General features: G+C 40.3%; 2 long non-coding RNA genes across 10 annotated transcripts in view; one reads left to right on the top strand and one right to left on the bottom strand.

Moving 5' to 3' along the window:
• The window catches only part of LOC137312941 (uncharacterized), a 45,567-nt gene extending 42,103 nt beyond the window's left edge, over window positions 1-3,464 (bottom strand). For 5 of the 9 annotated variants that reach the window (XR_010960952.1, XR_010960954.1, XR_010960957.1 and 2 more), the window contains exons 1-2: window positions 3,126-3,311; window positions 225-301 (exon numbers count right to left, since the gene is read on the bottom strand). This is a non-coding gene — a long non-coding RNA (uncharacterized lncRNA). Of the gene's footprint in view, window positions 1-224; window positions 302-3,125; window positions 3,312-3,415 lie in introns of those variants that run through there. The other 4 variants (XR_010960958.1, XR_010960956.1, XR_010960955.1 and 1 more) reach the window with 4 other exon arrangements.
• A 64-nt stretch (window positions 3,465-3,528) lies between these two features.
• Window positions 3,529-12,941, top strand: part of LOC137312848 (uncharacterized) — a 65,022-nt gene continuing 55,609 nt past the window's right edge. Inside the window, exon 1 of the long non-coding RNA XR_010960844.1 lies at window positions 3,529-3,721. This is a non-coding gene — a long non-coding RNA (uncharacterized lncRNA). The remainder of the gene's footprint in view (window positions 3,722-12,941) is intronic.

Genomic DNA, 12,941 nt, shown 5'->3' with positions numbered 1-12,941 from the left:
CCAGAATCCTGGACACATCAGGTCAGTATCTCGGCAGATACAAAAAGCATCAATTTCAGGGTCATAGTATTTAAAATCTACAGATACAGAATCTCTTGCACTGAACTTTTAACCGTCCCCGAAATAAAATCGCATGTTGGTTTCAGGGTTTCACTGTTTAATTCTGACTGGACACAGGGTGGAACAATGGGTGTGTTTACTAAAGTATATTTAACAAAGTTTACCTTCGATTCCCTTGCATGGATTATCTGATCTTTACTCCCCTGGAATTCTGCGAATTGCAGAACCGATGGAGCTCAACCTGAAATACAAACAGCCAGTCAGAGCCCATTTGGTTCGGGTACGGTGTGGACATATGCCTACGAGGGGGAAAGGAAAGGCATCCAAAACTATATCACCCTGAATGACTAAAGAGATGGAGATATTTAGAAAAATGAAAATGGAGGCTAATGACGAATGTAAGGTTTAAAATACAGTAGAGAACCAGGCTGAATACAGAAAGAACAGGAGATCTAAAAAAAAGGTGGAAATAAGAGGGGGAAAAAAGAGCACCAATTGTAAATTTCAAAAGGGAATTTGAAGGGAATTAAAGAACTTGAAGGAAAAATTTACAGGGCTTTGGGGAAAGAGCATGGAAGAGGGAATAATTGGAAAGGTCTTTAAAAGAGCCAGCACATGCGTCATGGGCTGAATGGACTCCTGTGCTGTACCTGCTATGATACTACGTTGCAACCATTTAAAGGGAACAGACAATCCTTCCGTTGCTGAAGTCATTGTACAGAAACTCGAATTAAACTTCACATTCGCCAAATGCCGGAATCCAGCACATGTTTAAATATAAGAACGTAGGACCAGGAGGAGGCCATTCAGCCCCTCGAATCTGTTCTCCCATTTAATTAGATCATGGCCGCTCTGTACCTGAACTCTATTTACCTGCCCTTGACCCATTTCGCTCATACCCTGAACTAAAAAAAACTGCCGCTGTCAACCGTGAAAATTTCAGTTGACCCAGAATCCACAACCTTTTGGAGGAGGGAATTCCACATTTCCAGTAAACTTTGTGTGAAAACTTGCGTCCAGATTTCACTCCTGAACGGCCTCGAGCTAATTTTAAGATTGTGTCCCCTTGTTCTGGATTCCTCCAACAGAGGAAATGCCTCCTCTGTACCTAATGAATGTGAGGTATTAGATTTTAGTAAGAAAAATAAGGGGGTCACATACTGCTTGGATAATAAGTGTCTAAGTAGGGTAGATGAGCAGAGGGTTCTGGGGGTAAATCCAATGGGGCATTGAGCAGAAATTTATTTACCCAGAGAGTGGTTGGAATGTGGAACTCAGTACCACAAGGCAGAATTGAGGTGACTCGCATCGACGCATTTAAGGGAAGCTAAATAAACACACGACGGATAAAGGAATAGAAGGATATTAGCGCAGATACTGTCAGTAATATCAGCGCTATATTGAGCAGAGATACAGTCAGTAATAACAGCTTCATATTAGCACAGATACAGTCAGTAATATCAGCTCCATAATCAAAACAGACATTTTCAGTATAACAACTCTATAAGCGTCAAAATAATTTCACTATTAAGCTCTTTAAAATCAGCACAGATACTTTCAGTAATATCAGCTCGAAAATCAATAAAAGTACTGTCATTAATATCCGTTCTATAATCAGTGCAGATATGATCAGTAATATCAGCTCTATAATAAATACAAGTACTGTCAGTAATATCGGCTCTATAATCAGTGCAGATATGATCAGTAATATCAGCTCAATAATAAATACAAGTACTGTCAGTAATATCGGCTCTATAATCAGTACAGGTACGTTCAGTAATATCACATGTAAAATCAGCACAGATAAAGCCAGTAATACCAGCTCTTTATTCAGAGCAGACACTGTTCATAATATCAGCTCTACAATTAATACAGATACTGTCAGTAATATCAGCTCGATGATCAATACAGTTAATCTCAGAAGCATACGCTCTATAAGCAAAACTTATACTGTCAGCAGTATCAGCTCGATAATCAGTACAGGGACTGTCAGTCCATTTAACATTGTATTTAATTATATTGAAACCCACCATTTGCCCACACTGTCCATTTAACAGTGTATTTAATGATATATAAACACACCATTTACCCACACTGTCCATTTAACAGTGTATTTAATGATATATAAACCCACCATTTACACACACTGTCCATTTAACAGTTCATTTAATAATATATAAACCCACCATTTATCCGCACTGTCCATTTAACAGTGTATTAAATGATATGTAAACCAACCATTTACACACACTGTCCATTTAACAGTGTATTTAATAATATATAAACCCACCATTTACCCACACTGTCCATTTAACTACTTGTTTAACGATAATTAATCGACCATTTTCCCACAATGTCCAATTAACTGAGTTTTTAGCAATATATAAATCCACCATTTACCCACACTATCCATTTAACAACTTGTTTAATGATAATTAATCGACCATTTTCCCACAATGTCCAATTAACTGAGTTTTTAGCAATATATAAACCCACCATTTACCCACACTGTCCATTTAACAGTGTATTTAATGATATATAAACCCACCATTTAACCACACTGTCCATTTAACTGTGTATTTAATGATATATAAACCCACCATTTACCCACACTGTCCATTTAACAGTGTATTTAATGATACATAAACCCACAATTTACCCACACTGTCCATTTAATAGTGCATTTAATGATATATAAACCCACCATTTAACGACACTGTCCATTTAACAGTGTATTTAATGATACATAAACCCACCATTTACCCACACTATCCATTTAACAACTTGTTTAATGATAATTAATCGACCATTTTCCCACAATGTCCAATTAACTGAGTTTTTAGCAATATATAAACCCACCATTTACCCACACTGTCCATTCAACAGTGTATTTAATGATATATAACCCCACCATTTACTAACTATCAATTTAACAGTGCATTTTATTGTATATATACCCAGCAATTACCCACACTGTCCATTTAACAGTGCATTTAATGATATATAAACCCACCATATACCCACACTGTTCATTTAACAGTACATTTAATGATATATAATCCCACCATTTACCCACACTGTCCATTGCCCCAGTGCTTGAGCTGATTGATGCTCAGCCATAGTTTCATTCGGCGGTTGAATGATTAATGTCCTCACTTGCAGAAACAGCCTCTCCTCTGCTCACTGACGAAACACTGGCTCCTGGTCGCAGGGTTGAAAGCGCAAACATCAGAAAATCGATGGGACTTTCGTAAACAACGTACCTGATGCAAATGTGACAATTTATTTCTGAACAAGTATCTATTTGACTGAAATTTCCAGAAATAAGATTAGAAAAAGAACATTTAGAACCAACTTTGTTCACAATTGACTTAGCAGCGAATTGTGAACGCGGCTCGATAACATTCCACCAGAAAGACCGCTCCCTGTTCTGAAAGAAATGAGGAATGTTTTTGTTGAAATCCATCCTCATGTCTGGCAGCAGCTTTCACAGTGGGCGGAACTCTGAATCTCACAACAAGGATCAGATCAAATTCCCAAGTTGTGAACTGCTAAAATGAAGCAAATAACTTGCACTCGATTGATTACAATGAAATAAGCAGGATATAATTTGCAAAATCTGCACGGACATTGAGAGACGGAAAATACTTGCGGGATCAAGGTAATGTTAACGTAGTGTCAATTTGTTTTTTGATTAACTTTTCCTGCTCCTTCCTCTTTTCTAAAGCCGATTTCCCGCGGTCGGATATGTTCCCCAGCGTAGGGAGCTCTCTATTCATCGGGGATTGAACAATTCACTAATTGTTCGCTCAGACACTGACTGAAGGCCGGCGATTTTACACCGGGAATTTCAGGGCTTATCCCTTCACTGGACCCCACCAATCTCCCCACAGACACGTTTTAAAGCGGTTACTGGACAGAAAGCAGGAACATGAACTCTGGAGATTTGCACTATCCTCGTCCAGCGGTGCCTCCTCCCAATGTTAGAATTTGATAGTTATTAAACAGGGTTGGGAAACTGTCCTTTCTCACTCTATATGCATTTATTTTTAACTGTAACACTGGCTCGTTTTACTCAATCAACCGTTTTGTGCCCGGTACACTTTTATTGAACTGATCAAAGACTGATCGAACACTCAGTTCAGCTCAGTAAAGGGTTAACTCTTTCGCAATGGCCGATTATCGCTCTCTGCCGGGCACCTGGAAAATCAGCCTATGGTTGCACGAGGCCGGACTGAGCGCGATCCAATTACAGGACAGGAGCAAAATCGGAGACAAAGCTTATTCCTGATTAATTATATTTAATTAGTTTAATTCAAATTAGATGGGAGAATGGAGCAGGGACTTCAGTTTTTGCTAAATTATGTTATTGAGGGTGTTATTTGTTAAATTGGCTCAACTGAAGAAAGAGAGGCCGCTTCCTTCGGACAGAAACACATTTCAGGAATGTTTCAAAAGGGAAACCGGTTCAGGGCTGAAACTATCTTTCAAAGAGAACGGAGGTTCCTGATCGTTAAATTTGGTAATTTGAGTAGTTACTTCTAATATCAACTGGTCGGACGGTCCATTACTTATCTTTATATCAAAAGTCACTGCTGAAATTACCGACAGGCTCGAGGGTCCATCACTAATCTTTATATAAAAAGTCAACACTGAAATTACCAACAGGCAGGAGGGCCAATCACTATTCCTTATATGAAAAGTCACTACTGAAATTACCAACAGTGAGGAGGGTCTATCACTAAACTTTACATGAAGAAAACCCACTGAAAATACCAAAAGCCAGGCGAGTCCATCACTAATATTTTTTTTAAAAAAGAAACTACTGTATTTACCAACAGGTGGGAGTGTCCATCACTCAACTTTATATGAAAATTATCTACACAAATTAACATCAGTTGGAGGGTCCATCACTCATCTTCATACAAAAAGTAACCACATAAAAATTACCACCAGGTAGGAAGAGCCATCACTAATCTTGACATAAAAAGTAACTACTGAAATCACCAACAGGTATGAGGGTCCATCACTAATCTTGATATAAAAAGCAACCACGGAAATTACCAACAGGAAGAAGAATGCACACTAAACTTTTTTTTTTAAATAACAAATCAAATTACAAACAGGTCGGATGGTCCATCAGTATTTTTTGTATAAAAATTAACGACATAAACTACAAACAGGTAGCAGGGCCCCACCACTAATTTTAACTAAAAAGTAACAACTTCAATTGCAATCAGGAAGGAGGGTGCATCTCAAGTCTTTATAAATAAATTAACCACTGAAATTACCAACAGGTGGAAGTGTTCAACACTAATTTTTACAAAAAAGTAACAACTCAAATTACCAACAGATAGGAGGGTCCATCACTAATCTTTAGAAAAAGTAACTACTGAAATCACCAACAGGTAGGAGGGTCCATCACTAATCTTTATCTAAAAAAGTAACTATTCAAATTACCAACAGGTTTTAGGGCCCGATCTGTAGGCTTTATATAAAAAAGGAAGTACCTGCTCAAATGAATCTTGTGTTTGATTACACTAATGTAATTAGTGTAGGTGTAAATGTAAGTTTTTGTTGCTGTTGTCCGTTTATTGCACTGGTTGTGAGCGTCACTGAAACAACAGATAACTGCATCTTACAAGGTCTCAAACTCGGTTGTACATTTATGCTGGAGAATAACTTCAACTATAGTTTGCAGAAATTTACTGACCAAGATCAATCGCTTTTACATTCCCACAGTGTGGAAAGGTAAGCACCAGGACTGATAGCTTGAGCAGTCGCTATTGCCTTTGCGCACAACACAGCGTGGCACACACACAATGGAGAATTATAATTGTAAAACACCGTCAAATCTTCAACTTATATATTTGTCGTGTGTTCTGAGATTGTAAGACCCCTAAAGATAATCCAAAGATAAATGTGCAGCACCAGTTTAAAGTTACACGATTGATAACATTATACATCAGTGTTAATATTATTGAAGGGTGTAAAACTCCTCACCTCATAAAATGCTCATTAGGAAACATAGGAAACATAGGAACAGGAGTAGGCCATTCAGCCCCTCGTGCCTGTTCCGCCATTTGATAAGATCATGGCTTATCTGTGATCTATCTCCATCGACCCGCCTTTGCCAATATCCCTTGATACCTTTGGTTGCTAATAAGCTATCTATCACAGATTTAAATTTAGCAATTGAGCTGGTATCAACTGCCATTTTCGGAAGAAAGTTCCAAAATTCGACCACCCTTTGTGTGTAGAAATGTTTTCTCATCTCGCTCCTGAAAGGTCTGGCTCTAATTTTTACACTGTGGACCCGACTCCTGGAATCCCCAACCAGCGGAAATATTTTCTCTCCATCCACCCTATACGTTCCTCTGAATATCTTATAAACTTCGATCAGATCACTCCTTAACATTCGAAACTCCAGAGCATACAACCCCAATTTATGTAATCTCTCCTCGTGGCTTAATCCTTGAAGTCCGGGTATCATTCCAGTAAACCTGCGCTGCATCACTCCAAAGCCAATATGTCCTTCCGAAGGTGCGGTGCACAAAACTGCTCACAGTTTTGGTACAGCTGCAGAATAACTTCTGCCCCCTTGTACTCTAGTCCACTTGATATAAAGGCCAGCATTCCATTCGCCTTATTGAATATTTTCCGTACCTGTTAATGACACTTTAATGATCTACGTCCCTTTGGATATCAATTGTTTTAAACTTTTTAACATTTAGAACGTACGCTGTTCAATTCTTTTTTGACCAAAGTGGATGACCTCACACTTGTCCACATTCAATTCCATTTGCCACGGTTTTGCCCATTCACCTAATCTATCAATATCGCTTAGAAATATAATTTTCAGCTACACTGCTTACAATGCCACCAATCTTTGTGTCATCGGCAAAATTAGATATGAGACTTTCTATGCCTTCATCTAAGTCGTTAATAAATATTGTGAATAATTCAGGCCCCAAGACAGATCCCTGCGGGACTCCACGAGTCACATCCTGCCAAAGTGAGTACTTACCCTTTCTCCCTACTCTCTGTCGCCTTTCGTTCAGCCAATTTGCAAATCAAGTCCGTACTTTTCCCTCAATTCCATGGGCTTCTATCTTAGCTAACAGTCTCTTATGTGGGCCCTTATCAAATGCCTTCTGGAAGTCCATATAAATAACCTCCATTGACATTCCCCTGTCCAATACTTTAGTCACCTCTTCAAAAAATTCAATCTGATTTATCAGGCACGACCTACCTTTCACAAATCCATGCTGGCTCTCTCTGATCAACTGAAAATTCTCGAGGTGTTCAGTCACCCTATCCTTAATTATAGACTCCAGCATTTTCCCCACAACTGATGTTAGGCTAACTGGTTTATAATACTCCGCTTTCCCTCTCTCTCTCCTTTCTTATAAAGCGGAGTGACATGTGCAATTTTCCAATCTGGATGGACAGTTCCTGAATCTAGAGAACTTTGAAAGATTATAGTTAGGGCATCTGCAATGTGCTCACTTACTTCCTTTGAAACCTTGGGATGGAAACCATCCGGTCCTCGGGATTTCTCACTCTTTGGTGCTATTATTTTCTTCATTACTGTTGCTTTACTTATGTTAATTTTATTGAGTCCCTGTCCCCGATTCAATATTAGTTCTCATGGGATTCCCGGCATGCTATCTTCTTTTTCTACTGTAAATACTGACGCAAAGTAATTATTCAACATGTCCGCCATTTCCACATTGTCAATGACAATACCCCCACTTTCAGTTTTTAAGGGGCCAAAACTGCTCCTGACCATCCGCCTTTTCCTAATGTAACTATAAATGTACTTCGTATTGTTTTTGATATCCCTTGCAAGTTTCTTTTTATACACTTTTTTGTAGCTCTTACGATCTGTTTTGTGACCCTTTGTTGATCTTTGTATCTTTCCCATTCGACAGGATCTGTGCCATTCTTTGCCTTTTTAAATTCCCTTTCCTTATGTCTTATACTGTCCCTTACGTCTTTAGTTGTCCATGGCTGTTTTTTTTTTATGGCAAGTAGAGTTCCTGCCCCTCAGGGGTATAAACCGGTTCTGTATCTCGTTAAATGTTTGTTTAAACATTTCCCACTGATCATCAGTAGTTCTAACCATTAACAAATTTGCCCAGTTCATGTGGACAGTCTCTTTTGTTCAGCCTGGGCTGCAGTGGAACACTCGGTAAATGTACAGACAGGAAGGGCCCAGGGCCGTGGTCAGTCTGGGCTGCAGTGCGACACTGGGTAAATGCATAGACAGGAAACGCTCAGTGTGGTGCTCAGTCTGGGTTGCGGTGAGCCGCTGATAATCGGACTCAGTATTCGTGGGTTTAGGGAGTGACAACACCCAGGGAATTCGGTGACTGCTGGAAAGTGCACCTATATGGGTCTCCGATTGTCCTCTCAGTGTGGGATGAGAATGCATTCTTAAATCTCTGATTGGCCCCTCAGTGAGGGAGGAGGTTCAACCCACTCTACTCTTTATGAGGAGTGGGGATCTGGGGTTCAAAGGGATTGGATTCTTCATACCCGGTTTATGTGGGAAATAAACCACCGGAATGGCACGAAAACCGGGGTGCGGGGGGTGGTGTTGTTTTCCCGAGTCAGAGCATCAGAGCGACCACAGAGTCCCTGATATAATTTGGCGAGTGAATGTGGCAAGGTATTGGCGATTCGAGACTGTTTCAAAGTGCAAGCCTCGTGGTTATAAAACAGCGCTCGGATCGTGAGTTCAATTCTCAGCCTGTGAAACTAAAAAGTGCTATAATTACTGACAGTATCTGTACTGATTGTGGAACTGACAGTGCTTGTATTGATTGTAGAACTGACATTATCTGTGCTGATTTTGCAGAGCTTAACAGAGAGGATATTTGTGATGCTTAAAGAGTTGTTATACTGACGGTGTCCTTTTGATTATAGCGCTGATGTTACTGACAGTATCTCTGCTAATCTGACGCGGTTATTACTGACTGTATATCTGCTCAATATAGGGCTGATAGTACTGATAGTATCTATGTTAAATGTAGCCCTGTTATTACTGACTTATCCCTGCTCATTATAGGGCTGATATCACTGACTGTATCCCTGTTCAATATAGCCCTGTTACTACTGACTATCCCTGCTCAATATGGGGCTGATATTTCTGACATTATCTGTATTGATGAAAGAGCTGGTGTAATAAAAATATTCATTGAATTACATGGAATTTGACAGTGTTGCCTTGTTCTGCCAGGTGAGTGCAGGAGAACTGCTGGGACTCGCCCGGCAGAGGCGGAGACTCCGAAACGGCGCCAGAGAGTGCGATGTTGTAACCTGTCTCACTGTTCATCGACTGAACAACAAGATTCTTATGATAGCGTGGGTTTGGGTGGGGGGTGAATTGCAATCCAGAATCCTGGACACATCAGGTTAGCATCTCGGCAGATACAAAAAGCATCAATTTCAGGACCTGAGTATTTAAAATCTACAGATACAGAATCTCTTGTACTGAACTTTTAACCGTCCACGAAATAAAATCGCCGGTTGGTTTCAGGGTTTAACTGTTTAATTCTGACTGGACACAGGGTGGAACAATGGGTGTGTTTACTAAACTATATTTAACAAAGTTTCCCTTCGATTCCCTTGCACCGATTATCTGATCTTTACTCCCCTGGAATTCTCCGAAGTGCAGAATCGATGGAGCTCAGCCTGAAATATAAACAGCCAGTCAAAGCGCATTTGGTTCGGGTACAGTGTAGAACATCCCTACGAGGGGGAAAGGAAGGGCACCCAAAGCTAGAGCTCACTGGATGACTAAAGAGATAGAGATTAAAATGAAACAGAAAACGGAGGCTTATGACGAATGTATGGTTCATAACACAGTAGAGAATCAGGCTGAATACAGAAAGAACAGAGGAGATCGAAAAAAAGGGAATAAGAGGGGCAAAAAGAGAGATTCAATTGTAACTTTCAAAGGGGAATTGGATAAAAACTTGAAGGGAGAAATTTGGAGGGCTATGGGGAAAGAGCAGGGGAAAGGGACTAATTGGACAGCCCTTTCTAAGAGCCAGCACAGGCGTCATGGGCCGAATGGCCACCTCCTGTGCTGTACCTACGATGATACTATGTTGCATCCATATAAAGGGAACGTACAAACCATCCAGTGCTGAAGTCATTTTACAGAAACTCTGGTTAACCTTCACATTCACCAAATGCCGGAATTGATAATCCAGCACATGTTTAAATACAGGAACACAGGAAGAGGAGTAGGCCATTCAGCCCCTCGAATCTGTTCTCTCTTTTAATTAGATCATAGTTGCTCTGTACCTGAATTCCATTTACCTGTCCTTGATCCATTTCGCTTGATAGCCTTACCACAAAAAATCTGCCGCTATCAGTCTTCAAAGTTTCAGTTGACCCAGAATCCACAACCTTTTGGAGGAGCGAATTCCACATTTCCAGTAAACTTTGTGCGAAAATGTGCGTCCAGATTTCACTCCTGAAGGGCCGAGCGCGAATTTTAATGTTGTGCCCCCTTGTTCTGGATTCCTCCATCAAAGATAATGTATACTCTGTATTTAATGAGTGTGAGGTATTACATTTTGGTTGTAAAAATAGCGGGGCCACAAACTGCCTCGATAATAATTGTCAAAAAAGGGTAGAGGAGCGGGGGGTTCGGGGGGTACAGATATAGAAAGCACTAAATGTAGCGAAGCAGGTTAATAAGGCCATAAAAAAGCAAATCAAGCAATGCGGTTCTTTCCAGAATGCTAGAACTGTAAAGCAGAGAAGTGAAGTTAAATTTGTATAGAACCTTGGTTAGGCCACACTTGGATTACTATGAATAGTTCTGGTCTCCACATTATAAAAAGGATATAGAAGCACTGGAGAAGGTACAAAAAGATTTACTAGGATGATACCAGAACAAAGAAGTTATACCTATCAATGAAGATTGAGCAACATGGGGCTCTATTCCCTGGCAAAAGGAAGACGGACGGGTGTCCTGATAGATGTCTTTAAGATTATGTAAGGGTTTGATAGGGTGGACGGAGAGAAGATGTTTCCACTTGCGGGAGAAACCAGAACGAGGGACCATAAATATCAGATAGTCACTAATAAATCCAATAGGGAATTCAGCAGGAACTTCTTTACCCAGAGATTGGTTGGAAAGTGGAACTCACGACCACAAGGAGTAGTAGAGGCGAGTAGCATTTAATTGAAGCAAATTAAACACATGAAGGAGAAAGGAATTGAGGGAATTGCTAATAGGGGTAGATTAAGGGAGGAGGTTAGTGTGGAGAATGGACCATTTGGGCCGAATGGTTTGTTTCTGTGCTGTACGTTCTATGAAATTATCTATCGAATCTTATTATCATTTTAGAAATGTCATTTAAAGCACCCTGACTACATGCAAACCCACCATTTACAAACGGTCCATTTAACAGTGTATTTAATGATATATAAACAAATCATTTGCTCACACTATCCATTCAACTGTGTATTTAATGATATATAAACCCACCATTTACTCCTACTATACATTTAACAGTGTATTTAATGACATACAAACCAACCATTTACTCCTACTGTACATTGAACAGTGGATTTAATGATATTTAAACCCACCATTTACCCACACTGTCCATTTAACAGTGTATTTAATGAGATATAAACCCATCATTTACACGCACTGTCCATTTAACAGTGCATTTGATGACAGAAAACCCACCATTTACCCACACTGTCCATTTAACAGTGTATTTAATTATATGAATTGTTCGTTTGAATATTTTTACAAAATGAATAAAACTCCGTTTAACTCAGCGATAGATTGAAAGAAGTAAGAAAGAGAAGGTCTGTCGAGGGAGAATTCACAGGAAGACTAATATTCTGGAATGTTTCGTTCCGCCAATTTAGGTTGTGTCTCCGGCCCGAATGAATCCTCAATCCTGGTCAAAAAACAAGGGGGAAATTGGAGAGAAAAGGGGAAATATCGCAATCTGTCCCTGGGATTGATCACAACAATCCATCCCTCGGGATTATCACTCCAATCTGTCCCTGGGATTGATCACAACAATCTGTCCCTCGGAATTATCACCACAATCTATCCCTGGGATTGATCACAACAATCCGTCCCTCGGGATTATCATCACAATCTATCCCTGGGATTGATCACAACAATCCGTCCCTCGGGATTATCATCAGAATCTATCCCTGGGATTGATCACAACAATCCGTCCCTCGGGATTATCATCACAATCTGTCCCTGGGATTGATAACAACAATCCGTCCCTCGGAATTATCATCACAATCTGTCCCTGGGATTGATCACAACAATCCGTCCCTCGGGATTATCACCACAATCTGTCCCTGGGATTGATAACAACAATCCGTCCCTCGGAATTATCATCACAATCTGTCCCTGGGATTGATCACAACAATCCGTCCCTCGGGATTATCACCACAATCTATCCCTGGGATTGATCACAACAATCAGTCCCTCGGGATTATCATCACAATCTATCCCTGGGATTGATCACAACAATCCGTCCCTCGGGATTATCATCACAATCTGTCCCTGGGATTGATCACAACAATCCGTCCCTCGGGATTATCATCACATTCTTTCCCTGGGATTGATCACAACAATCAGTCCCTCGGAGTTATCACCACAATCTGTCCCTGGGATTGATCACAACAATCAGTCCCTCGGGATTATCACCACAATCTGTCCCTGGGATTGATCACAACAATCCGTCCCTCGGGATTATCATCACAATCTGTCCCTGGGATTGATCACAACAATCAGTCCCTCGGAGTTATCACCACAATCTGTCCCTGGGATTGATCACAACAATCAGTTCCTCGGGATTATCATCAGAATCTATCCC

The sequence above is a fragment of the Heptranchias perlo genome, unplaced genomic scaffold, assembly GCF_035084215.1.
Source record: "Heptranchias perlo isolate sHepPer1 unplaced genomic scaffold, sHepPer1.hap1 HAP1_SCAFFOLD_44, whole genome shotgun sequence".
In the NCBI taxonomy this organism is placed as follows: domain Eukaryota; kingdom Metazoa; phylum Chordata; class Chondrichthyes; order Hexanchiformes; family Hexanchidae; genus Heptranchias; species Heptranchias perlo.
Note: the sequence above shows the minus strand (reverse complement) of the source record. Positions and strands in the feature narration are given on the sequence as shown.